The sequence below is a fragment of the Rousettus aegyptiacus genome, unplaced genomic scaffold (genome assembly GCF_014176215.1).
Source record: "Rousettus aegyptiacus isolate mRouAeg1 unplaced genomic scaffold, mRouAeg1.p scaffold_m13_p_11, whole genome shotgun sequence".
In the NCBI taxonomy this organism is placed as follows: Eukaryota; Metazoa; Chordata; class Mammalia; order Chiroptera; family Pteropodidae; genus Rousettus; species Rousettus aegyptiacus.
Genome location: NW_023416286.1, coordinates 45,076,052 through 45,103,192, shown reverse-complemented (window position 1 = coordinate 45,103,192; position 27,141 = coordinate 45,076,052). Strand labels below are relative to the sequence as shown.

The following is a 27,141-nucleotide window of genomic DNA, read 5'->3' as shown; positions in this document are numbered from 1 at the left end:
TTTCTACTTATTCTTATCCTCTTTGCTGTCTTTCAGAGGACACGAAAGAAGTGTCTTGTATAGAGCTAATCTCCATTTATGTGCAGGATGCTGTTCTCTCCTGTCTCGGGCCTTGATCCATCAATAATGTTCCCAGTCATTTTACTCTGTGTCCCTTAGCATGGAGAAGTCTCTCACATCAAATTAGAATAAACACAGACAACAAACACTGCTTCAGATCCTTCTTTTCATCTACACCCTGGCTATCTCCTTTCCTTCATTTTTAAACTTCTTGAAAAAAAAGTATATTCATTCCAGATCTGTTGTAACCTGGCCTTCGGCCCTAGAGTATCATTTGAAACAGCTCTTGTGGACAGCTTTCAGTCTTTATCTTACCTGACCTCTCAGCAGCAGCTAGCACTTGTTGACCATTCTCTCCTCACTTGACCTCTAGGATAATGCTTTCCTAGGTGTCTTCCTCTTCTCATCTTTCTGGTAATTCATTTGCAGTTTACTAGCTTTTATCTTTTGCCTTTTATCTTACATGTTGGATTCCCTGAGGTTCTCTTCTTTGCTCACTTCCTATTGTGTTAACCTTCCTGAGTTATCTGTAGACTGACTTACCTCCTCTATACTAAATTCATATCTCAATCCAAACCTCTCTTTTGTACTCTGGACTTATCTGTCCCACAGCATGTTGTGTTATCTCAGTCACTTCAAATTCATGATAACCCAGATGGAATTTATCACCCTCCTCCAACTTGCTCTTCTGATTTTTTACTGTGGTGGGAGGCATTGCCTTTGACTCTGAAAGCAGAAACTTTGGTGCCATCTTCTGTACTTCATTTGCATCTCTTTTAGATTCAGTTCTAGTCCACTCCCAATATTTTCTACTTCTTTACCATCCCTTTAAAATAACCTCTTCTCCATTCCAGCTGCTACTCTCTTGGTACAGGCCCTTATTTCTCTCTTGATTTACCATAGTAGCTTCCTCACCGGTTTCCTTCCTCCAGCAACTCTCTCCAGTTTACTTTATTGCTAAAATGATCTTATTAAGAAACACTTAAGAACACAGCCTCGAGAACCAGACCATCTGAGTTTGCATCTCATCTTGGCACTACTTGCTTTATGACCTTGGGTAATATGTTTAATCTTTGCAATATTTCTTTCTTTAAAATAAAAATAGTACAGTACCTATTTCATAATGAAGTTGTGAAGATTTAACAAGTTAGTATACATCAGTGTTGACTAATAAGAGATCTGTGTGATGGTGGAATGTGCTATATCTGTACTCAGTACAGTATCCAGCTTTTGAAATGTGGCTGGTTGACTGAAGAACTGATTTTTTCGTTTTATTTAATTGTAATTTAAGTGAAATAGCTACATATGGCCAGTAGCTACTGGACACTACAGAATACATAAAGTCCAGTGTTCTATAAATGTTAGCTATTATTACCATCTTTCTGAAATTAAACTTTTCCTTAAACTCCTTCAGTGTCAAATTCCATGGCATAGTATATATTTTTAACCTGCTTCTTTACCCCATGCATTGCTCTAAACTTGTCTACTGCTGTTTCTTCATATGCTCTCTTTGTTCCACCATACCAGTAGTTCTCAAAGTGTGGCAGTCATGTCATCTGAAAACTTGTTTGAAATCAAAATTCTTGGGCCATATTCCTGGTCTGCTAAATCACAAACTGGGGATGGGGTCCGGCAACTTTTATGATAATAAGCCCTATGTGGGAATCTGACTCATGTACATTCTAAACTACCTGAGTTTCTGAGATCCACCTTGTATAATCTCTTGCTCCTACGGTTTTCTCCCGTGTGAATGAACATCCTTTCTTTCTTCTTCACCAATTAGCTCTAATTTAACTTTTCAGACTTAGCTTAGGCACTTCCTCTTTGATTCTTCCTTCCCTTATTTTTACTCATCCTGCTTCCAGGCTGATTTAGCTTTCTTCATGCCCCTGATATCCTATATATTCCTCCATCATAGACAATTTTACATTGCATTGTTGTTTTAGTCTACTAGACAGTGAATTTAGGATTTTGCTTTTGATCTTTGTATCCTTCTGTCTAGTACGATGTCTTGTATGCTTTACAAGTATTTATGGAACATCTTCCAGGTGCTAGCACAGTGATCATTAGGTCCTGAGTGAAGGAGATACAGACCCTGTAATTAACACCAATAAGTGCTCTGATGGGATGAAACAGTGCTATGGAAGCACTGGAGGTGGGTGGGGCAAGGTAGGGAAGTCTTCTCAGAGGAAGTCACATGTGAGAGGTTAGTGAGGTGAGGAAGCACATGGGTGGGGTGGGAAAGAATAGTTCCTGCAAAGGGAACAGCATGTACACAGGCCTAGAAGCAAAACATTGTAGGCCTATGATAAATGTTTAATGAGTATGAATAAGAAACCAAATCACATCTAACTTTTAGGTCTTGGTTTTGAAGTCCCTACTTGCCCCTGCAAACATTCATTAGCATTATATGGTTCAGATGTGATAGGGTAACCTCCAGGCCAGCAGGATTCATTTGTTTGTTTGTTTGCCTTTTAATGATAGAAGAAGAGATTTACTTTATCTGAAGAATTATTCTACAGGGCAAGTAATACCAGTGTGGCAGAGGTAAACATATTCCTTTGGTCATATAAGAATAGGCTAGGAATTTAAACAACTTCAGACTTAGTGTACTGACAAAGCATACTATTAAGAAGGCTACAAGGTGGCCAGCATGACCACAACTGTTGCCACTTTTGTAGCCCTACTCCATATTGGTCTTTTTTGCCCTTGTTGCTGCCATCCTAGGCTTTCTGTTGATCTCAACCCTCCTTTGTAAGAGCATCAAGGCCTTGGTAAATATGGTTTTTAAGAACCAACTTTGCTGTTGAATACCTGCTTGTGTCTGTTTGGGACTTTTTATATGTAATTTTCAGTAAAACATTACCTTTTACTCTCTTGGAATGCTTTACAAATAGGTTGGTTTCATCTACTATCTTTGAAAGAATGATACAAATACACTGTTTTATTTCTGATAACTTCAACTAAGCAGAGAACTCTTATGACAAGAAAGCTAGAGACAGAAAAGGGGAAATAATCTTTTTCTCCAAAACTTCAGATAGGTGGTAATAACATGTTTCTGAAGTGTCTCACAGATTATAAAGAATTTTGCTTTCACATGTATTTTCTTTTATATAATATTTTTGTAGTACAGTAGGCAGTCCAGGTGCTGCGATAGCCAGGTTTTACTTATGCCAAATTATATGGTTAAAGGGGATAAATGGGACTAGAGCTCAGGTTTCTTTCAAGCATAGTACTCCTTCAGTCACATCAGGCTGCCCCTTTTCATGAAACTGACAAGCATTAAAAAAGTTGGTGGTCCTTTAGCATTACATACATCTGTTAAAACATTTAGCAAGTCATATGTGTTATTAATCTTCATATCCAGGTCCTGGCACTCTGTAAGATGCTTAGAAAATGTTGAATTGACACTGTCAGGTTTAAACTGGAAAGGGGATTGATAGAAATTAGATTATTTTTTTTTTAAAAAAAGTATGAACTATTAATATACTTAGAAGCCAAACCATTTGTTCTCTCAAAATTTGTAGCCTTTGTAGATAGAAAGAAAAGAGAATTTCACATGTTTTTTGCAAATGTTTGATAACTCAGCTGAAAAGTACCATTTGCTGCTTCCTTCAAGGTAGCATTTGTTCTCTGTTAACCATATAGTATTTTTAAAAAGCTTAAGAAATTATGTTTTCCTAATAGATAATACATTTATTAGTACATACAGTTACAAAGTACAAAAGTGTTCCATTAAAAGTATTCTTCTAACTCCTATTCCCTTGCTAACCAGTTGCCGTCCTGGAAGGCAGCCAGTTTTATTTTCTACCTTCCAAAGAGATTCCGTGTGTATACAAGCACCCACTTTATATATTCATTTTTTTCACCTTTTTCTCCCACAGTCAATAATATACCTTAACACACTATTCTGCACCTTTTTTCCAACCTTTGTAACAATATAGCTAAAAGTGTGTTTTCCATGTTAGTACATAAGACTTGGTGGTATTCCATTGTATGGGTGTGCCATAATTTATAAAACCAGCCCCTTGCTGATAGACATTTATTTCCAATTTTCTGTGAGTACAAACAGTACTCAATTGAATAACCTCTTTTGTACCTTATTTTGCTTTTAAGTTTGTAGAGGTGGAATAATTGGTACAAAGAATGTATGCCTTTGTAATTTTGATATTTCTAAGTTTCTCTCTGTAGAGATACACCAAAAAGTATATGAGAATACTTGTTTCCCTCCATCCATGCAAATACAGTGTTATCGAACTTTTTGATCTTTGGTAGTCTGATAAATGAAAAATAATTACTCATTTTGATTCTCTTCTTTCACTCTCGTTAGAGTTTGCTCTTTAGGCCTAGTAACCAGACACAACCTCTGATCTGTATTTCTACAGGTAGTCTGCCTTAAACTGATTTCTTAAAAACACAATTCTTAGAGGTAATCAGAAATTTGTGGAGTTTTTTCAAACCGTTGTTATTTTGCTTTAAGAAATATCTAGGTCTTTTTCCTAAGTCTCTCATAAGCAGTGACCTATACTGATGGTTTCTGTCCTGTAGAATGAGCCCCCCAACAAGATAAAAATCTTAGCCTGTTTTATTTCTATCGATGGCAGGGAAACCCTATTTAACAGATGATTTAATATGTCTTTGTTAGTCTTTTTAAGTGTATGTTATATAATACTTGTATTTGAAAACCTACATAATTTTGAATAAATATTATATGCTAGATGTTATATTTAGCTCACAACTTTTTATGGAGGTTGTATATTTTATAGATGAAACAAAGGCTCATAAGAGGTCAAGTGATTTGCCCAAGGTTATGTAGCTGAAGTATATGAGCTAGAATATATAGAGGCTCGTAGAGCGGTCAAAAGAAAAAAAAAAACACTATGAATTCAGAGTTGAGATAAACCTAAATTCTGGTGAGTTGGTGCAATAGTTTAAAGCACTCCCTAAATTATTACAACACTAATGTCTTATTAGTTTGGGGCTTCTCAGCCTCATCACTTGTTGTTTGACCTTTAAGTTACTTTACTCCATGAGCTTCAGTTTCCTTTTCTGTAAAGAAGGGATAGTAATTGTATCTAATTAGCCTTTGTTTTTAAAAATAAACAGGAAGTAGTGCTGACTTCCCTTTTCTTTTTACAATAAATAATAAAACAAATCAATGTATTAACCCGCAAAATACCGTCACCATATTTTGAAGGCTATTTGAAGTTTTTATGAACGTATCAGTTTTAACAGAACATAGAAACAGACATTTTGATAGTTGTTCACATACTGTAATCCATTTAAATTAGGATGGGTGTTCTCTGGTCATATTTTTTTTGAAATAGGCAAAATATTTGAACGGTCTTTCCATTTGGCCCTATTTTTCAGTAACAAAGTCACCCTCCCATAAAAAAAAAAGAAAAAAGAAACAAAGTACTCCCTTTGTTAAAGTTGTCAAAGTAGGTTTTTATTTTGTATCTTGAAGCTGGAGGTTTAGGGTAAAGATGAAGCTTTGAAATTGATTTTCCCTGTGCAAAGCCACCGGGCCCATATTGGGAATCAAACTAATAACTGATATAATTAAGCACTACGTTGTATAGCACTGCTTTTCAAATTTTCATCTGGGGATCTTGTTAAAATGCAGTTTTAGGTCTTTGGTGAGGCCTGAGATTTTGCATTTCTAACAAGCTCCCAAGTATTCCACTGCTGCATAAAACACGCTTTGAATAGCACATTTCTGTAGAACTTAGTCATTCCTTTACTCTTGACTGTCCTAAATCATATGCTTATTTTCAGACATTTATTCAGCACATTTCCACTGAATATCTGTTTCAGTGGAAGGTGGTAGGTATTGAGATTAAAAAAGGGATACTAGCTAGCTAGATACCCTACCTTGCTCTCAGTCAGGTGGGGGAAGCCAAGGAAATAGTAACAATAAAGTATGTGAAATTGTGATGCTTAAGAGCAGGGAGCACTGATAAGTACAAAAACTGCTTTTTTTTTTTTTTTTTTTTGAAAGAACAATTTTGTGAAGATACTGAAACTAGTTAGTTTGATGTGTCGACATCTATGTTCCCAGTAGTTGTACAGTGGAGCTTTGACTGAATTGATCATTAGTGTAAAACAGAGGTTGGCAAACATTTTCTGTAAAGTACCAGGTAGTAAATATTTTAGACTTTGTGGGCCATATAGTCTCTGACCTAACTACTCAGCTCTGCTCAAAGCAGCCACAGGCAATGTGTAAGTGAATGAGTTTGTTCTAATAATTATTTACAAAATAGGTGGTGGGCCAGATTTGGTCTGAAGGCCATGGTTTGCCCAGCCCTGTTCTAGAAAAGCAGTGTCTTTATTACTCTCAGTTGTAAGATACGTTAAAAATAATATAAAAGTAAGGAATGATTTATTTTAAAAAGTTGGTTACCTTTATAATAACATCACTGATTTATTTGCATTCAAATATGCTGTCATGGAACATGAATTGTTATGTATCTAAGGATACCCTTGATACTATATTATTTGGCTGTCATTCATCATGTGTATCATTGAGAAAAAAAGGGTAAAGGATTACTGCTCTAGAATTTTAGTTAGTATTCTTAAAGAGCAGTACAAATGCCTATTTTCCCCCTTTTATTACTTGGGGAAAGGCGCCATAACAGATAGAAGGGGTTAGGGAACCTTGCCATAGCTATGCAGTGACACATTTCTGTAAATTGCTTTTTCCGGTCAGTGTCAAAAAAATATGTAATTTCTGGACCGGAAGAAGGTGGACATCCTTGGGCACTCAAATCAATTACCATCATTTAGGGTAGCAAATAGAATTTGGGCTCTGGAATTTGACCGCTTAACTAGTTGTGTGGTATTTGGCAAAGTATTTAATTTCTTTGCCCCTTATTTTCTTCTGGGGTCTTGATACTACTGCACACAGTTTTGGAGATGGTAGGAAACACTGTAGTTGATAGCACTTAGTATAGTACTGGTAAATATAAGTTCTCAGTAGCTGTTAACTTTCTTCCCTTCTGACCTGTCTGCAGAGCAGTTTATTATGTACTGAGGAAAATTAAGAAAAAATGTTCCTGGCACATAAGAGTCTTAAAATTTTCTTGGAAGTAAATAAGTAAAAAGAGGAGCATTTTCAAAAGAACATGCAAACAAACGTAAGCCCTCTCAATAAAGCGGCTCTCTCAAATAGGTGAGAATGTCATTTAATTACAGAACTAAAAGTCTGAGGAATTCTTTCTATTTAAGCCATATTATTTTTTATTTATTTATTTATTTATTTATTTATTTTTTACAAAGGAAAAGAGATTAAATGACTTCTCAAAAACTCTATGTTGTCTTCACAAATATGTAGAGAAGGACACTCTCTAACATTCACTGATTAACCAGATGTTACTGGTTCTTGGTTAGGAATTTATCTCCAAGTTATTTAAATTAATCTTGTTTCAGTTTAAGCACCTAATAGCTTGCTCTGCATATTTTGAACACTTGGTAAATATTGACTCAAATTTTTTTGATCTTAACAGAGATGGAGAGTAACTATAGTCCTGACTGTAAAGTAAATTACTTTGATTTCTTTAATATTGCCAGTAGGAACAATTTTCTATGATGTTTTTATAGCTTTTTAGTAAATGAACTTGGATTTTTTTGCAGAGTTTAAAATTTACAATACTACATTAATGGAAGGGAAAGATGACATTGAATACTGACAAGCAAAAAATTTAAAGTAATTACTATTTAATAGCTTTAGAACATGCCTTCTATATGTCTTCCATTGCTTCACTTCTTTTCATTCAGCAGTTGTCTTTCAGCTGGTTTCCCTTTGTTTATTCAATAAATATTTAATGATATTTGACATGTAGTAGGTACTGTTCTAAGTGCTGGGGATTAGCAGTGAACCAAATGGATAAAAACCCCTGCCCTCATGGAGCTTACGTTACCTATTCTAGCAGACTTCAGTCTAAGCTTTTGAAGCTCACTTCTAAACTTTTGTCTGATTATCTGTCTAAAATAATCATATTCTCGCCTTATTTAAAATCCTAAAGTCTAGTGGATTTCTGTTTCACTCTGCATAAAGTTCAGGTGCTTTAGCCTTTATGCAGCTTCATCGGTTGTCACACTCTTTTTAACCCTCTACCTTCCAATACATTGCAGTTCCTAGTAGTTAACCACATTCTCTTGCATTTCAGTTTATATATATATGTATCTCTGCTTGGGATGTCATTCTTTTAGACGCTTTTCCAGACAAAAACAAAAATAACTAATACTTGTTTTTAAGCTTGTTTGACCTTCCGACCACCGTCACTGGCTTGGTGATATAACTTTCTTTTTACTATGAACATAAACATTCTCTTGATAAGTTAGGCATGCCGATGCTATGGCATTTTTCTCCCTGTGTTGTAATAATCTATCTGCCTCTCCTACTAGAATTAAAAGCAAAGACTACTTTTATTTCTTTATTTCTCAGTATCCGTCAAGGGGCCTGGCTCATAGTTTGAAATATTAATTGAACAAATAAATGCCTGAACTACTATCATAGCACTATTGTGCTGCCTGGAGAATGTTTGGGGTTTATTCAGTATACCTTTGAATTTATGGAGTGCTTACCGTGTGCCAGATTATAGATGTAAATAGAAAACTCTCTCTCAGGTGAGTCTATAACAAAGCTAACAACTTTCTCATTTTTACAGCAGACTTTCCTTTTTATTTTACACACACACACACACACACACACACACACACACACAAAACTAATAAATGGCCTGTATCAGGTATCAAACAGTTCTGATGGTATCTTTTTAATGAAGTAGTGTTTTAAACTAAAATAGGGGAACCACAGACCACTTTAGGATCACATGAGGAAGGAATATGAGTCCTGGTTTGTCCACAGAAAACTTTCCATGGGTACCTTCTGGTAAGATCAAGGAAGTGTTATCCGAACTTAAAGAATGGGGTCAATTCCTTGGAAGAAAATTCTAAAGACCAGAGTGAAATCGTCTTTAAGAATTACTGCATCACTGATACCATGGGTGGTTCAAAGAATGATACTCTAGAAACAAACAAACAACAAAAATAAAACACTGACAACTCTGCGTAGACAACCTTTAAATGCTACCTTTAGAGAAAAATTTCTTCTGTCTCCCACTCCCCACCTTTACAGTAGAGCTATCTGCTTGTATCAACATCTTTTTTTTTCAAAGTAATAGATTAGTCATATTCATATTGCAATGCTCTTTGACTCATATGGGTATTATATTTTGACTTTCTCAGTCTGTTGTTTGATGTTTATGGAGAGGGTAAAAGTGTTAAAAGTGTTTTGTGTACTCATTCCAATGTTTTCAATTCAAGGATATACATATGTAAATCTGCTGTTTAAAAAAGTATTGTTACAGTGTCTATATTTGTTATAGAGAAAGGTTATAGTTAAACTTTGAATAATGAGCCTTGATATTAATTTTTTTTGTTCACTGTTAATACTAATGTTAAAACAAGTATTTAGAAGAGATTTGTGTTCCCCCATTGCTTCCTTGGTACAACAGTTCCTGAGTCTATATTTAGAGAATAGAGGAATCCGTGTCACAGTAACTTCAGGAAACAATGCATATTTATAGTTCACATAAACATGTTAAGGGAATTGTGGAAGCTCTATCTCTTCACTGCTTAATTTTGCTAACTCAACTTATTTGTATGAGGGAAGACAAACCCTCTTCTCTCACCTCTCTCACCTCTTACTATCCTTAAGACCTGTTTAGGAAGCACTGCTATTATGCTTTTTCTGGAGCACTGATATTCTTTCAGAACTTAGCCTTTTGGTTATTAATGGCGGAATCTTTATGCTTTGTCTGCAGTAAAATATCTGTGGGAGTTATTTAAAGAGGGGAAAAATACCTAGTTTACTTCAATTGGAAAAGCTTGACTTTAGAGTTTGTGTATATCCATGAGCAAATGTCTTTGCTATCTTTTGATTCTTAAGTGAATATCAGACTTGTTGGCTCTTTGGATTATTGAAGCAGATGTAGGTAAATTGAATGTTCAACTCAGTTGTTCAAGGCATGGGAAGGGACAGAGGATGTTTTAAACAAAGCTATAATTAAATCAAAATGCTTAAAAAATTTTTTTTTCAAATAAAAATACCCTTGAACATATGTGTTTAGCTCAGGCTTTTTAATTACCTGTTTCTCTGCTGAGAAGATAGGATAATATGTATTTCAGAGTTGAAATGTATCTATAAAACTGTACAGGAAGTTGCGGATTGGCCTGGAAGGTTTTCTTGATCTAATAATTTGTAAGCAACTTGAAGATAAAGTGTTTGTCTTTATATTGCTCGTGGGGAAATATTATTTTATGGATGACAGTAATTTCTTTCTGAATTTAAGGCAAGAAGGGCTTTGTATTCAATTACAAAGTGCCTTCTTATATGTCTAACATTGTTAATCACTTGGTATTGACCATTAAATGCTGTTGTGGTATCTGGAAAGTTGTTTATTATGATTGTCTCTTGATTCATCTGTCTCTACTTCCCAGCTCTGCTTTCCCTCAGCTCATGGGTTGAAAGGATCTGGCTATGGGTTGCAGTCCTGCTTACTGTAGCACAAGGCTGCTAGTCGAAGAGTCAGGATTCTCTTAAAAAGGGGCACAAAGCCAGTGCCCTGACCTCATTGGACAAACTGTTTGTGTGTTTTGATATTTCAGTGATGATACTGATATTTGGATGACTTTGGTGGAGCACCTGTCACTTAGAGTTGACGTTTTCTAGCCTACTCAGTTATATTATTCTCCTAATTGTCTTTTTTTACTCTCATTGTCTTAATGTCTACCTTCACATAGTGGTCAAACCTTTTGAAATAGTGTCTTGAGGTTAAAGGATGAAAGCAGTTAAAGAATTATGAACAATGATTCTTCATCCAATTAAAGAGCCCGAACCTGTAATCTAACCTAATTTAACCTAATCTAATCTCGAACCTATAACTAATCACTGCATGTACCAAAGTGTGTTATTGGATCACACACTGTTCCAGCTTCTGCTTTAGTTTCTGTCTCCCTCGTAAATGAGGTTGCTCATCCCAGTTGAGTAACATCTCTGGATTTCTTTTTATTTTATTTTATTTTTGTGTGTATGTGTATAGATTTGCTAATCCATGATTCTACCAGCTCCACTTTATCCTTTTCTTTATTTCATACTTTCTTTACTTCTCATTTGTCCTCCTATTTGTCCTTGTCTTATCGCTGTGATTTCTATCCACAAAAAAAAATAAAAATAAAAATAAAAATAAAAATAAAAATTGATCATGTTATGGATTGCAGATATATTTGTTGATTTAATTTTATATATTTAAAAACTGGTAGCTTGAGACTTTTCTCTGTATGTGTTTTAAGAAAGATCATAGCCCCTCAATATCAAGCCAAAAATGTTGTTCTTTTTACTGGTATAGTGCCTTCAATTGATTTCCTATGGGGTTTGGTCCCTGGGTAGCTGTAGCATGGGTAGAGGTGATAATGAATGGCCTGTAATAGCTGATTACAGAATTGTGATCAGAAATTGTTCTGCTTTGTATCATAAACGGGATAGTTTGGTAGGAAAACTTAACTATAGCTAAGAGAATATACTAACATATCTGACCTCTCTCTTTCTCACACATTACATGTAGTCTAGTAGCAAATTCTTATGGCTCTGCCTTTAGAGTAGGGATTGGCAATTTACAATCCCCAGCCAAATTTGGCCCTCACTTCTTTTTGTACAGCCTATGAGCTTAGACTGTGTTTTACATTTTTTGAATGGTTGAAAAGAATCAAAAGAGTAGTATTGCATACATTATATATATTTCAAATTTCAGTGTTGTATAAAGTTTTATTTGGAGCACAGCTATACTTTACAGCAGAGCTCAGTAGTTGCAAGAGAGGCATTATGGTCTACAAAGCCAGAAATATTTACTGCCCGATTCTTTACAGTGAAAGTTTGCCAAACCCTGCCTTAGAGTATATGCAGAATCTGTCCACTCCTCACTTCCTCTACTGCTACTCTCTAGTTCAAACTTCTTGACATAGACCGGTGTTATTGCTTCCTAATTATCTCCTTGCTTTTGTCCTTCCCACATACTTTTCCTGATTTTACTTCTACTATTCTTCCCCTTTCTATTGTCCACCAGCTGCATTGACCTTCTTGTTCCCTGCCTCAGGAATTTTGCATTTGCTGTTCCCTCTACTTGGAACACTTTTCCTCCAGATAGTACCTGTTGAGTACCTGCTGTGTACCAGGTACTGTCCTCAACTCTTGGGATATATCTGTGAGCAAAATCAAAAATTCCACACTATATGTAGCCTACATATATGTGTGTATGTGTGTAGACAGTTAAAAAAAAAGGCATATAGTATAAGATATGTACATTGGAAAAAATAGAGCATGATAAGAGGGGCCTCTTGGGTAAAATGACATGTATACAAAGATCTGTGGTTTTGGCGGTGGTAGTGGTGGTGTCTCCAAAGTAAATATTTGGATGACTTGTTTACCTTGCCTCCTTTCCTAACACTGTATAAAATTAGGTTCTCTCTGCCACACCTGGAACTCATTGTGGTTTCTTTTGTTATTTTTGTGTATAGCACTTACTGCCATCTGACATACGTTATATTTTATTTATTTTTGTTTGTCTACTCCTACTAGAATGTAAGCTCCAAGAGAGCTTTCTTTTGATTTCTGATTTTTCTTTGATGTCCGAGCACATAGCGGGTGTTCAGTAAGTATTTATGAAATGGGTAAATCTAGGTGAATTGATAATACTTAGACTTATTCTTTATTTATTTTTCTTTATTTTTTTTAGGCAAGGCAACCCTTAGTTGACCTCACAGATTGCAAGGACCTTGTCAGCTTACAATCCCTTATTTTTTAAAATTTTTTACACCTACAGCACCTGGTCTTCCTAGGTAGTCTTCCATCCGAGCACTAACCAGGCCTGACCCAGACGGGATCGAGCTTGTTCAGGGTGGCATGGCTGTAGACTAGGCTTATCCTTCACCATTGTTATTAATAGAATGCGTATCACTACATGTATTTACTGCCTCTTAACAAAAATAAGTTATTAGGTAATTTGGAAACAAAGGAAGAAGTTCAGCACCATTAAGTACTGATTTTGTTTCTATTCATTCCAAATGAGTACCTATCTATATTTAGGAAGATAGCTATTAAGAAAAAGTGATACTGTTTAAAAAAAAAAAAAGGAAAGAAAAATGATTCTGGGAAGTGATTGAATGAGAGAAAAAAACATAGGCTATACTCAGTGATACATTTAGATAGTCAGTGACGTGGGTGTCCAGCTTCTAAATAAGAATATCCGTAAGGGGGTCCATTCAAGTGTTTAACACTCTTCTCTTTCCCAATTCAAAATATCCTTAATATGACATAGAGCAGGAGTCAGCAAACTAGACCCAACCTGTGGGCCAAATCCTGTCTAAGACCTGTCTTTACATGGACCTTCACTCAGTTTTATATTTTAAGGAGCTATTAAAAAAAAAAAATAGACACAGAACTTACGTGGTCTGCAAAACCTTAAATATTTACTCTCTGGTCCTCTGCAGTTTTTCAGCCTCTGACTTACTTGGCTGTTTCCAAGGGTAGAAAGATATCTCTCTATGGTGGTCTTCATAAATAATAGAATGTTAGAATTGGAACATGTACTCCACCTCACTTATAGGTTGCATTGAAACCTAGAAAGCTACATTAACCTTTGGGGATCACACAAACTTTATAGGTATAGATTCTAAGTCTCTAGCCCATTATTTTTTGTGTACCTTTTTTCCATATTTGTTGAGGCGTGGTATTTCCTCTTTGGTGATATCTTAGCCCTTAATTTTTATTATCTGTAAAACAGAAATCGATTATATTATGATAGCATTTTTATAATGATTAAATGAAATAATGCATATAAGGTAATAGGTATAGTTTAAAATGCTTGACAGATCATACTTACTGTGTTTTGTCATGGTATAGTTAATAGATTTCTGGTGCCTAGGAATCACTTCCCCTTCCCCATGACATATAGTTTTTAGGGGATAGAGTCAGGGAGGAAATGTGTTTCTGTCACTAAGATCTTTAATTCAGACCTCCTTTGTATCTTGAAAAGTAGTTAGAGGCATAACTATTTCAATAAGATTGTACTTCATTGATTTTGGGGGGCCTTAACCACTTTTTAGAACATTGTGAAAATGGGACATTTTGTTCCAAGTTGTAAACAACTGATTTACAAATAAGCTTTTGAACAAAATTGTATTGCAGATTACTTTTCTAAAAATGTTAGACAGAGGAGATTTGTTCTAGAAACTGAGTTTGTGGGGGAGCTGAAAGGGAAAGATTAAGGGAAGGAAGAAAAGGAAATGGAGCACTCTTGGGAATTAAGTATGATATTACAGACCACTCTTATTTCTAGTGCATGTTGACAGAAATGCCGGTAGCTTATTAAATAGCTCAGAATGTTATTTATACATGGTTTAGTGTTGTTTCAAAATTTACCTATTCTCTGAGGGATTAAATATATTATGAGTTTGGGAAGGCTTTCATACTGTTTAACTATCTTCCCTCTCACCTTCTGTATAGATGAAATAGGGTTAATAAATTAAAGACAGTTTCAAATGAAAGTCACAAAAGGACTAGCAACTTTGATTCACATAGGATCAAGGAATCACATATCTGGTGCTTAAATATTTATTGAATAAAGGAGTGATTATACATGTGTACATATGCACATTAAAAAAACAATAAATGACAGAGCTATTTCCCTATGTAATACTACACTTATTTACTCACATATTTGTATACAGTACTGGATTCTTTTTGGTTTATAGTTTTTTGAGTTTTGACAGGTGCATAGGGTTTTGTAACCACAGTCAAGATACAGAAAAATTCCAGAATCTCCTCCAAAAATCTCTCATCATGCTAATTTTTTTGTGGTCAAACCTCATGAACCCCTTAGCTGACTGCTGAGCTGCTGTCCTCCCTATAGTCTTGTATTTTCCAAACTATCTTATAAACGAAATCATGTATAGCTTTTTGAGTCAGGTTTCTTTCATTTAACATAATACATTTGGGATTCATTAATGTTGTATGTATCAATATTTTATTCCTTATTATTGCTGAGTAGTAAGTAGTCCACTGTGTGGATGCACCATAGTTTGTTGATCTGTTTCTTTATTGAGGGATATTTGGGTTGGTTTCAGTTTTGGCAGTTATGACAAGGCTGCTATAAACATTCATGTAGAGATTTTTGTGTGAACATAAATTTCTAAATCTTCCGTGGCCACTGTAAAAATTGCCAAACTAGGTGCCTTAAAACAACATAAATTTATTCTCTCACACTTTTAGAGGCCAGAAGTTCAAAATCAGTATCACAGGGCCAAAATCAAGGTGTTGGCAGCTTCTGGTGGCTCCTGGCATTCCTTGGCTTGTTGCTGTATCACCCCAGTCTCTGCCTCCATATATCTATATCGTGCCATTTCCTCTGAGTGTTTCGAATATCCTGTCTCTCTCTTACAAGGATACTTGTGATGGCCTTAAGGGCCTACCTGTAATCCAGGATAATCTCCAATTTCAAGATCTTTAATGTAATCATATCTGCAAACACCCCTTTCCAAATAAGTTAACATTTACAGATTCCAAGGATTAGGACCTGGTATCTTTGGGAAGGGGATCGCTGGGTTGGATGGTATAAGGACATGTTTAACTTTAGAAATACTAAACTATTTCACTAGTGGCTGTTCTGTTTTTGCATTCTTACCAGCAATATATGAAAGTTTCATTTGCTCTGCATCCTCACTGGTATTTAGTATTATCATTTTAAAAGTTATTCTAATAATTATATAGTGGCATTTCATTGTGAATCAATTGGTATTTCACTCAAAATTAGTCATGTTTCATGTGCTTATTTATATCATCTTTGGTGAAGTATCTGTTCATCTGTTTTCCCATTTTTGAAAGTGGGTTATTTTCTCTTTTGAGTTTGTTCATTTTTTAACACCTTTTTGATTCTTGAAGCTTCTTAAATTTCTGTGCTGCAAACTTGCTTCCCTTTTAAGTTTCTAAAACCTAATAAATTAGATTTGAGCTCTTTTCTGGCTCTTAAGAGATTTATTCAGTAAAGGAAATAGAATCTAAATCAGTATGTAGTGGGTGTGTTAGTTCTGGGGTTGCAAGTAACTGAAACACTCGAGTAAAAAGAGTGATTTTTTAGTGCATATGTATGAGCAAACTTCAAGGAAGTTTAGTGATGGAATGGGTTTTAGGGACAACTGACGCAAGGACAACTGACCCAAGGATTAGATTATTGCCTGGTTTCTGTTTTTGTCTGTGCTTCTTTCAGTTGGTAACATTGTCTCCTGTTTCAGATAGATTTTCTCCTAGTGGTGGGTATCATAGTTGGAAAAGGTTGGGATCATGGTTGCAGGTGTCTTAGGTCGCAGATCTTTTCACTTTAGTGACCTTAGAAGAAAAAGGAGGTCTTCTTCTTAGACATTGTTCAGAAACCCCTGGGTTTTTCAGCATAAACTTACTCTGACCTACTTCAATAGCTTAGATTTAATGTGAACCAAACAAACTCTTCCCTCTTTATTTTCCCATAGTTTTCTTTGCATCAGTAAATCCATTCCTATATCAAAACCAGAAAATGAGTCTTTTATCCCTCCTTGTTTTCCTTTAAGGAATAGTCCTTTTTTTTTTTTTTTCATATCCCAGACCTCACCCTTGCTTACTGTTGTGTAACCACACTGCTTTTCTTTTAGTTTTTTAATGCACCAAACTCTTCTTCTTGAGACCTTTGCACAGCTGTTCCTTCTGCATGCAGTGATTTGCCCATCTAGGGGTGCATGAGATCTCTTCTTAAATGTCACTGCCTCAGAGAGGTTATCTTTCTAAAGCATGCAGCTCTTTCTTCATTCCCATCCCTTTCCAAGCTTCTTAATTATTTGCTTCACAGTAATGCTTATTACAACAGTGTGATTTTATCTATCTCTTTATTTGGCTTTTGGCTTTTTTTTTTTTTTTTTTTACCACTAGACTATAAATTGCTTGAATTTAGGGTCATCATCTTGTTTACCTTTGTATCTCCAGTTCTAGTACCATATGGGGTTTTTGAAAGGATGAATCAGGATGCATTTTTACAATTGGCCCAATGTGGGTGTAGTGTCCTTGTGGGATGGAGGTTAGTGGATAGAAACACAATACCCTCTGCAATAGGCTCCAAGAGAACCTACATTAAAATGTCATACTTAATGCTTTTTTAGTATTTTGAAAATAATAGTAATTCTCATATTAATCATATTTATTAATATTTTTATTTGATTGGAAATAATCTCTAATAGTTATTTGTAGGCATAGATCAAAATTAAGTTTAAAATCTTTATTTAAAACAGTAGTCAGTAGAGTCTGGTTAGCACTCTAGCTACTTAGTGCAGTGGACTGAGTGACATTTTATAGTCCAACTAGATATTTTAAAGAATCATTAGTAGCATTCATTTTCATGTTGCTCTGTTACGCTCATTCTGCTTAGCTTCTTTTATTGTCTCTTTTCTAACACTTTTCTTCTGACTGTCCATGTATTTACTGCTCTCTTAACCAGCTATGGGGAATTCAAGACAAAGAGAGGTCTAGAATCAAGAATGTTTGGACAAGTAGTAGAGCACAAGTTGATCAACTTGACTGGAAATGGCTGAAGTTTAGGGTGATCATATAATTTATCATCCAAACCAGGTCATTTTTGAGGTGAAAGAAAGTACCAGGAAAATAGGTGTAAACCTAGATTGTCTCATTAATCCCAATACTGGGGAGATGATAATCAGTTGTTACAGGATAGGGTACTCTGAGCCTGAGGGCTTTGAATTGGGAAGAGATTTGCCTAAAAGTATGTAGGAAGAAGCCAGGCAGAGCTCTGGGCTTTTTTTTTTTTTTTTTTTTTTCTGTAGACAACATAAACAGAGCCAAGAGTATTGTAGATCTATCCTAATTAGTGAACATTATTGCCTTACAGATAAGGTTGAAATCCTAGAATCTGAACCTGTTTCTCTCTTGTTTTCCCATAGGAAATTGTGCTTTGCTATAATGTCGCTAAAAGTATATATGGGTTGTCTAATCTGCAAGCTTCTGGTCTACTGTCAATAGAAGGTTATTGAGGTGGTTTTTTTTTTTTTTTTTTTTTTTTTTGCACTAATGTTGACGGAAATTCTTAGATAAATTCACTTTGTCTTGCCAGTTTGCCCTATAGATAGTAGTAGTAACATTTGCAAGTAGGTTGGAAAGATGGGCTTTAAGATTGGTTTCTAAGAGGCGGGAGGTGGGAACAGGGAGCACAGAACGCACAGGGGGAGTGGAAGGCAGTCTAGAGGTGGATGGTAGTAATAGTAGCAGTTATTATGATTATTTTTCTTATACATTATCATTTATAAATAACATATACAAATACCTTTTAAAAAAGATTGGCTTAAGTCTTAATTATATAAAACAAAGTCACACAAATTAGGGAGAGGGAAAAATTTTATAGTCAAGTACATACCGTAGAATTTCATCTTTGCTTCTTAAATTCCAGCCTGGGAATTATTAATAGGAGCATTGTAATTGAGATTAATAGCTGTGACAGACATATTCTATAAAGATTATCACTCTAGAATTGAGTTTTGTTGTTGTTGTTAGGTAACTGTGTACTTTTTCTTTAATGAGATTTTTGTGCGTTTGACAACAGATATTAATATCAAAAATTTGTGGAAAAATGAAAGAGACATTTAAAGATTTATAGTGAATATAAAATACACACATTCGTCACCTCAGGGCCACCTTATGTTTTCTTTTCCATGAAGATGCTTATGTTATTTCTTTTCTTATATATATTACTCCTTTGCTGGGTTATATGCCTAGAATATATATAGTTGTTCAATGAGAATCACAGTTACTGTAAAATGTCCTGAGGTAACAGCATTAAAAATAATATTTTAAAGTTGTATTCCTATATAAAACAATAGCAATGCCTTTTTATGTTTTGTTATATCCATTTTATGGAGAAAGAAAGAACTTGCGACTACCTTTGTTTCAGGGTTGACTAAAATCAACCCTGAGAGCACTATATTAAAGATGAAGGATGTTGTATGATGTGAAGCACTTGGTATAAAACCTAGTCTTGCACTTTGTTTTGTGCATGCAGTCACACACTGTAGAGTTTGTATTAAAAATTGTTTTTCAAGGTAAAAAATTGCTATTTAGGCATTGCCGTATTCAGTTTTTATACTGCCTTACTCATGAACTTTAAAACTTTAAAGTGTTATTCATCAGTTTAAAGTGTCTTCCCACTATACATATGTTCTAGAACTGTACCATTTGCCATTAGCCACATGTACTATTTAAATTTAAATTAATTAAAATTTTAAAAAAATCATGGTAGCCACCTTTCAAATACCCAATAGCTTCTTGTCGCTGGTGGTTACTTTTTAGATAGCACAGATACAGAAAGTTTTAATTATTATTGAAAATTCTATTAAATATTGTTTTTAAAAACAGTATTAAAGAAAATATCACTTAAGGATAGGTTTTAGTTTTATTTATTAAGCTTTAGGATATTTGGAGTTAAAAATGTTAGCTTTAGATTATTTGTGCTAATGAGAAGAGTTTTATAATGTACTATCTATGGATCAAATTTGTGATATTCACTCTTCACCTAATCTTTTATTAGTCTGCCTGTCTCTGTATGAATCAGTCATACTAGGCTGAGAGATATTTTGGGTTCACTAATAAAAAATTTGCAAATATGTGTTTTATATCATTAATGCTTAATATCTTTTCACCTTACTGCTCTTTCCTTATCCGTAGAATAAAGTTAATGAGATGGCTACATGGAATTTGAAGTACTTGTTTGGGGTTAAGAAGATAAAAATTTGAGTCCTAGTGAACCTCCTAGTCTCAGCAGAAATCTTTGCTCTGTTTTCAAGTTATTTTAGCTTCAACTCTTCTCCTCTAGTCTCTAAGCTCTGAAAGTCAGGGTCAGGATTCTCAGTTTAGTGCCTCATTAAACACAATCTACACACATGTTAAGTAATTGCTCTGAATTAATCACTGTCTTACATTACTTGCTATTTCATTTATGATTACCCATTATGATTACCCCTAACTAGATTATGAGTCCTTGAAAGTGGGAAATCCTGTTTTTATTTTAAATATGTATAATTTTAGAAATTAAGAGCTAAAAGAGACCCTAGAGGTACTCATGTCAAATATTTTCGTTTTACAAATGAAGAACCATAACAGATTAAGTTACTTGCCTGTAATTGGAGAACTAGGACAAGAGAACTTGGGTAGCCTTCTATCAACCTATCTCCTTAACTAGTTGATTGTTAAATTTAATCTGAAGTACACCCTAAGCACTACTGTTGGTTGAAGCTACTATATTTTGTTCGTATAAACTATGTCAGTGTAGACAAAAGTTATAATTCCTGATTTTAATACACGATATTTCCTGTTTGTTTCTTATGACACATTATTAGGGACAGATCATATGCTTTTTTGGAGATATGCCATTTTTATCTTGAAAAAGCATTTTTGGTTTTAGACTTTAATAGATTGGTTTCTCAGGTTAAATAAATGTTCAGGGTTTGTATTTTCAGGTACTACATTTGGTAGTAGTAGCATATAATGTGGTGGGGGGTTGTAGTATCCATTTATAGTGTCCTAACTTTTTATGAGCTGTGAATTCTGATCTCTACTTTTATATACTAGTTACAGTTTTGGTTTTAGTATTGCTATTGTGTACACATACACACACTCATAGGAGTGCTAAGAACAGCAAACTTTCCTATGTACAAACAAGACTTTATATTTCTAGGGCACCTGCAGTATTTCTTAAAATACATTTTTATTCCCTGTAGCTATTGGCAAAGTCTATATTAGGTATTTATAAGGTGATTGTTATTTGATAAGATACTTTTGCTTCTCAGAAATATTATTAGTTTATCACTGTAGTAGCATATGCTTGTAGTTGGCACAGATCAGACCAGGTCAGGCTTTTTTGTAGAATACTAGTTGTTTCCCCACAGGATTAGAATACATCCCCCATTCCTCCCCTCCCCCAATAATTGAAATTGATTTCAGAAGGGAGTCTTTGCTTTTGAATCGAGATTTTAATTATAGGCTTTCTTCTTTCCAAAGGCACTTCCCTTTTCTGCAGTTCTTTAGGTTGAGTTTGTATGTGTGCACGCGCGTGCATTTGCGTGTTTGCTTGCGGCATTTGGATCTGTGCAGCACGTTGGCTTTCTAGACATCCTTTGTATAGTAACAGCATGTGCAGAGGGGCTGGCAGCCTATGAAACAGTTTTTCTCCTCTTCCCCCTCCTCTCAACCTCTCTCCCTCCAAGATCTGGTGACATTACATAGATAAATGTTCTGGCTAGGAAAACAGCAGAAGGAATTGAATGTCTGCCAAAATTTTGCAGCATGAAACCAAGCCGGCTGCTTCAGCCTTGCTTTCCTGATCTCTTATTGTGTGTGTGCAGTCTGCACTTGTCAGGGTTTTCCTAGTTGAGCATTACGTCACTGTGTTCTCTACCTTCATCACACTACCTTTTCTTTTGAAAAGCTACTGTCCTCAGGCTTTAAACTTATTTACCATATAAAGCTTTATTTATATTGTTATGGTGGTACTATTGAAGATGAAATATATTTAAGTCTGAAAGAGAAATTTTAATTTGATGTAACATCAACTGAGCGTACATGTGTTTTTAGGCATTTTTAAGGTAGTACTGTAGAAAAGGTAAGGTACTGGTAACTACCTGAAATTATTATATTGCTTTTAAAAACAATATAAGGGCTATTTCGGGGGATATTCTCTAAAGGACTTTGAAGACAGCTTAGAGGAGTACTGATTTTTAACTATTAATCAGCATCGCGAATAGGTATTTCTAAAACAGAAGTGATTTTGTTTACTGTCTGTTGAATTAAAGAAAATAATATGAAAGCTTGAAATTTGAGGTTCTTATGTTAAGACTAATAAAGTTGAGTATTTAGATTATAAAATGTCAGGATTTTTTTTTTTTAGGGAAAAAATAGCTTTTTATTCTTCAGTTTGGTGAGACTCCTTAAATCCATGTCTAAAAAATGTTTTTGAGAATTAAAACTTTATTTAAAAATAAGGTGTCCTACTTTTTAAAAAATCCTTTTAGGCTTTTTATAGTTTAGGAAAGCATTATTTTGAATAGGTTCTTTAGGGCACCTTTAGCTATAGTATTTTCATTGCGTTTGTTCCTTATCATGTGCTACCCTGTATTGTAATGTATTTTTAATGCATATATACTATTTTTTAAATTAGATCATAAGACCCAGAACCAGAGAACTCGTTTTGTAACATCTGGTTTCTCTAGCATATAACTCAATGCCCTTACATAATAGATAATACAGATACTAGCGATAGTACTGAAGATGAGAATAGTGTGAGGTGATTTTAGTAGCTTGCTGTCTTAGTCAGATAGGGTTCCCATAATAGAATACCATAGACTGGGTAGATTGAAAAAAAGAAATTTCCCATCTCATAGTTTTGTAGGCTAGAAGTTGAGATTAAGGTGCCAGTGAGATTTTTTTCTTTAAGGCCTCTCTCCTTGTCTTGCAGAAGGTTACCTTCTTGCTGTATCTGACATGACCTTTTCTTTGGGCGCCCACACCCCTAGTGTCCTTCTCTTTCTTATAACACACAGATCTGTATGATTATGGCCCCATCCTTGTGACCTCATTTAACCTTAATTATACCTTAAAAGCTGTACCTTCAAATACAGTCACATTGAGGGTTAGGGTTTCAACATATGAATTCTGGGGGGACACATTTTAGTCCATAATACTGACCTGATGATAGAATGCCAAGTTATTAAGCTATTAGATAACATATCAGTCAAGGTGCATTCTAGAGAATAGACACCATGAGAGAATGTAGTGTAGGGAATTGATAGAGCAGATGTTGGAGAACTGAAAAGCAAAATGGGAACAGCAAAGTGACACAGAGGTAATAAATTTTAAGCAGCTACCACCTCTAGGGCTTGGGGAACAAAAGAGAATAGATTTTAGAACCTAGAATAGTGGAGTAGAGGCGCCACAGAACTGGGTTCAAACAACATTATGAGGAGGACCCACTGCTTGGTTATTTTAAAAAACTTGGGGAGGGGCCCCACAAAGTTGGGATGTAGACCTCCCAAGAGGATACAGTGTCCTGCTGCTGGTGTTTCTGAGGAAGCATGATGAGGCTGATTCTGAGAGCTGGAAGAAGCCGATGACTACAAATGACTGTCGCTGCTGGAGAAAGTACCAATGCTAGAATTACAGTGGCAGAAGCAGGAAACAGACTAGAAGGAGCAAGTCCATTCTTTTGTCACCTTTTACCTTTTAGTCTCCCTCTAGTGTTCCCTATTGGTGGAGCCTAATGGGAAGGCAGCTGACAAGGAGAAATGAAATGTGTATTATGAACCAGCATCACAAAGGGTGAGAAAACATCTTCATTTCTGGCATATATTATTGGCAGGATTACAGCCTCTCTAAATTCAGTTTGGCAGCATGTATTAAAAATCTTAGAAATATGCACACCTTCTGACCCAGCACTTCCAGTTCTAGAAGTATATCCTAAGGAAGTAATCCAAAAAGTGAACAAAGATGTATATATAAGGATGTTTAATTACAGTCTTGACTATAATAAAAAATAAATATTAAATGTTCATTAATGTGGGATTGGTTGATGATCTTACAACATGCAGTTAAATGTTATGTAGATGATGTTGATTTGGATTTATTGATGTGGAAATAAATTTAACAAAAAAGCAGACTGTACACCATATATAGTATGGACTTATTTATGTGTGTGTGTGTTTTTAAATGTATATATAAGAAAAGCTGGGAACAATATACATGAAGAGATAGCTCAATGGCAGGTTGAAGAGTACAAGCTCTGGTGCCAGACTGCCTGGTGTTTGTATCTGGGTTCTACCACTTTTTATGACCTTGGGTCAAATTAATCTTTCTGGGGATCTGTTTTCTCATCTAGAATATAATGATACTAGTAGTACCTAGGGTGGTCGTTAGGTCTAAAAGTGTTAAGACCTGTAAAGCATATATAACAATGCTTCAAGTGCTCAGTCAACATTAGGTATTACAGGGGGAAAGAGAAAGATTGAGAGAGAATTTTACTGTTTTTTTCTTTTCCTTTTTTTCTTTTTTTTAAAAAATGAATATCATGATTTTATAATTAGGATAAACAGTAGAGCTTTTAAAACTAAAAGCGATGAAGCTGGCAGAGATGTAAAAGTATTGTTTGTTTACTTCTGGATACCCTAGAATTCCAGATCATTTTGTAAAAACATTTCTCACTGCAGCCTAGATGCGGTTGACAGACTGAGACTTGTCCTTTGACAAGCTTCCTTATTCTTTGTGGGGAAATTTCATTTCTTTTTTAAGATTTCTACAAATGCTCAGACACTTGAAGTGTTATGGTATTTCTGACTAGGTTTCTGAGGCCTCCATCTTACTTTTTGCCTTAGCTCATTGGGTGGTTTCTCTTTGCTTTGCTCTGCACAGAATCAAACCTAAGCACCCTTACTTTTTTATTTATTTATTTTTTTTAAAGGCAAGGCAACCCTTGGTTGACCTCACAGATTGCAAGGACTGTCAGTTTACAATCCCTTATTTTTATTTATTTATTTTTTTACGCCTACATCACCTGGTCTTCCTAGATGGTCTCCCATCCAAGTACTAATCAGGCCCAACCCTGCTTAGCTTCTGAGATCAGATGGGATCGGGCTTGTTCAGGGTGGCATGACTATACACACTTTTTTTTAAAACTGAAAAATTGCTCACCTGTATTCTTCATGTGGACTGCAAATTTCAAGAGCTTTATTGTAGCATAGAAACAATTTAGAATTGAGTGTTATACAGTTCTTAAAAGTCCTTTGACCACCTTACCTCTAGGAATTTGTCACTGGCTACCACTCTTTCCACATTCCAGCCTTGCACGTTTCTTGACCACCTTTCAGTACCTTTTCTCTGTTTCTTATGCAAGATAGTTTTACCTTACTTATTTACAAAGTTGCTAATAGGTTGTCCTAAAAGGAAAGATCTGATTACCCTTTTAGTTACGTTTAGAAACCTGCTGCGCTTCTATATTTTAGTTCTTCTTTCTCCTAATCATTCTCTGAGAGTGGGAAAAGGAGATAAAAGATTGGTTTTTTATTGCTTTGAATAATGCCACTTTTTGAAGAAGGCAGGAGAACCTGTGGTTAGTTTTAGTTTGATATATTAAGTTTAAACCATGCCACACCATATTATTTAGTAAATAGTATTTAACCAATAATGGAAACTCAACATTTTCTATCTGTAAAGTCTTTTTTCTTTCAAAAAATCATTTTATCTATAGTTTGTGTAGCTGAGCGACTGAGTTGAAGCTATTTAGAGCATTGGACTTGGAGTCAGACTATGTACTTGGCTTTGAATAACTTTTAATCATTTTATTAGTTCTGTGTATGTAGCCTTTGACAATGATTTTTATCTTCGGTTAAGTGAGTATATAATGATTTTTAAAGACCCTTCTAATTCCAAACATCATGTTCCTGATAGTAACAGAACAATACACATCCTATCAGACATGTATTAGTTGTTATTTTTGTTAAGTCTTGAGGAAAATGATATCATTTACCAATTTGTTCAAGTGTTACTTATTTTAGACCTTAGTTTAGCCAGAATAATGTCCACAATTGCAATTTCTTACAAATATAATGAAATTAAAAGTCTTTTGAACATCTTGCTGCTTCTAAACTATTGCTTTTATATATTTTAGCATAGAATTTTTTTTTTTTTTTTTTTGCTAATGTTCTTATACTCAGGTACCACTAAAGAATTTTTTAAGTGGGTAATGTGCAGTGTGGTAAATTTGTTTGTACACAAAGACTTTTAAAAATCTTAATGCAGTCATGAAAATAAATAAAATATATAGGAAATCTGATGTTCCACAGAAAATTTTAATCACTTTTTTTTTTTTTTTTTTTTGCTTGTTAAATAAAGAGGGGGCGGGAAAACAAAATAGAAACTTGCCCTGACTGGAAAAGTGGCAGGCAGTTGGTCACTTAACAAAGATAAACTTTGGAGGATAGTTTTGAAAAAGGATGTAGGAAACCAGCATTTTAGATGCTGCTGTTTGAGTTAGAGTCCCTTAACTTTATCCTATTTATTCTTCACAATAATTTGAAAGGTAGGTATGTTGTACCATTTTACACCAAAGAGGTTAAGTAATTTGTCCAAAGTGATGCTATAAGTTGCAGAACCTAGTCTGTCTCTAAGCTTTAATAAAGTATGTTCTCTGAAGACAAAAGAGTTGTTTGGGAGTAGAGGAAGATAGTATAAGAAAAGTACTTTGGTATATGATGGAAAGAACTGAATTACAGTCTATAATAGTTGGCAGTTGCTATATGTTGTGTAAGATTTGAGTCAGTGAGGTAAGTAACTGGATTTTTTAAAAATAATATTTTGGGGGTTATTAATCTGATAGCAATGTGTAGGGGGGAAAAAAGGCCTAAATGGAATCCACCCATATAGCAGATTGCATATGGTGATAGGAATCTGAATTAGGGGAGAGCTATAGTTATATTAAAATAAATAAATAAATAAAGCAGGAAGGAAAGGACCACAGAGGAAAGGAGAGACAATACCTTGGCAGCGTCATATTTGGACAAATGAAGAAAATGGTATATCACTGACAAACTGAAAGTGAAACTTTCAGATAACTGATAAATATGTGAAAGAAAGTTAACTCCACAGTTCCTTATCACAGAATTTAAATTTAGCAAATATGCATACTATCATTTTTGATGTTACCTCTGATTAGGAAATAGAAAATTTTTATAGAATCTTGACAGATGCTCACTTTCTCATCTAAATTTATAGTAATCTATATACATAATAAAAATTTATATTGAAATTGCTGGTAATCTTGTTATTGTATCTAATTGTAGAAGTCATTAAATGAAATCATTCACGTTTTATTTTTATATATCTTTCACGATTGTATACTTTTTTTCTTATTTATCTATTTATTTGTCTATCTGTTTTTTAGGCGAGGCAACTCT

At 34.7% G+C, this 27,141-nt stretch overlaps 1 protein-coding gene and 1 pseudogene across 2 annotated transcripts in view; one reads left to right on the top strand and one right to left on the bottom strand.

The window, feature by feature from the left end:
* Positions 1-27,141, top strand: part of KAT6A (lysine acetyltransferase 6A) — a 98,433-nt gene that overhangs the window by 11,984 nt on the left and 59,308 nt on the right. The window lies entirely within an intron of this gene.
* Positions 24,732-24,850, bottom strand: LOC118609492 (annotated as a pseudogene).